This window comes from Colobus angolensis, unplaced genomic scaffold, assembly GCF_000951035.1.
Source record: "Colobus angolensis palliatus isolate OR3802 unplaced genomic scaffold, Cang.pa_1.0 Scaffold153, whole genome shotgun sequence".
NCBI lineage: Eukaryota > Metazoa > Chordata > Mammalia > Primates > Cercopithecidae > Colobus > Colobus angolensis.
This window is the reverse complement of record NW_012114633.1, coordinates 3017085-3018762: the sequence shown is the minus strand read 5'-3', so window position 1 is coordinate 3018762 and position 1678 is coordinate 3017085.

Sequence of the window (1678 nt, the reverse complement as noted above, 5' to 3'; positions counted from 1 at the left end):
TTCAATTAATTTCACTTTGTATCTTGAACATCTATGGAATTTTTTTGTTGGAGAAACAAGATATAAATATCTTTTCTAAAAAAAAATTTTTTTTTTTGCTTCACTGAAAATGCTGGGGGGGTGGCATGTGCCTGTGGTCCCAGCTACTTAGGAGGCTGAAGTAGGAGGATCACCTGAGCCTGGGAGGTCCAGGCTGCAGTGAGCTGAGATCGTGCCACTGCAATCCAGCCTGGGTGACAGAGTGAGACTCCATCTCAAAAAAAAAAAAAAAAAAGGCAAGTAGGGACATTGATGTGGTACTTAGTGAGGTTGGGGTACCTGTGACACATCCCACCGGACAACTGGCCTTACGGATCTGGCCCTCAGGAGAGAAGCTGACCCCAAGAGAGGGTTTTTGGAGCATCCTCAAATATTCTAGATTGAAGGCAAGGAGTGAGAGCATTCACAGAAAAAAAAACAGAATCAGAAGAAAGGAAAGCCTGGAACAAAACCCATGAAAACTAAAACTCAAGTGGAGCAAAGGGTAGTCAGAGAGGAAGAGGAAAACCCAAGACTTGTGGGTCACAGAATGCAGAGGACGGGAGAGTTTCAAGGAGGAAAAAATCCAACACTTGTGGGACACCAAAAGAAGAGAAGGGAAGAGTTTCAAGGAGGGGACCTGTGTCTCATGTTCCTGACAGGAGAAAGAAATGCCTGGAGAAAGAAATGATTGGCACCATGCCAATCAATATCTATGTGAATATTGAAAGTGGATTTAGCATGAGGCTATTGCAGTTGAAGCTTCAGAGACCATTCATAAGCTCAGGGAGGGGCCCTAGAAACTTCGTATTTGTAATTGTTTTACTCTTCCTAAAGAGGGACTCAAAATTCGGAAACTTCAGGGCCTATCAAATTCTTATCAGTATGATTTCATGGTTAAGAGCTTAAAGCCTGGAGATAAAGGAGGCCTATTTTCCCTTTCGCTGTTTAGTAACTTTGGACGGGTCACATTAACTTTCAGCCTCGGCTTTCCTCAGTTGTAAAATGGGAATAACGTTTCCTATACTTATAGGGTTATAAAGCTCAAATAGTACCTACACAGCGCCCCATACATAATCGATGTTTAGAAGCATTAGCTACCACCGTCACTCTTGTCGTTGTCACAACAAGACCATAAACTCCTTAAGAATACGATGTGGTGTCCCCCAAAGCCCATCACAGGCACACAGACACACTTGCCAAGTGAATACTCCACTCTCCCTCCACTCTCTGCGTGTTTAACTAGAAATACAATTTTAATTATATTCTTAGTGCAACACACACGGTTGGCTTTTCAGCAAGGTGCCAGTAGCACCTTCCTGAAAAAGGGCGCATTCGTCTCAGTGTTACCCCTTCTTGGTGAGCCCCGAAACTCACAGATCGTTTGTCTTCCGCACCCCGCCGGCTCCTCCTTCCCGGGTCAACCAGGGACAGACGCGGAGATAACGCACTGACCACGTTAGCATTGTGTGTGCCACTTAAAAGGCGCTCAAGGAATAAGGGATGTTATAGTACATTTTCCCCCACCTTTCCTGGCCGGTACTCATTGCCTGGGGGCTCCGCAGGAGCCGCGTGGGGGCGGGGGGGTGGAGAGGGGGGAACGGATGGAGCCTCGCCCAGTGCTTTCGCCTCCTCAGCGAGCTCCCCCGGCCCGGCTGGG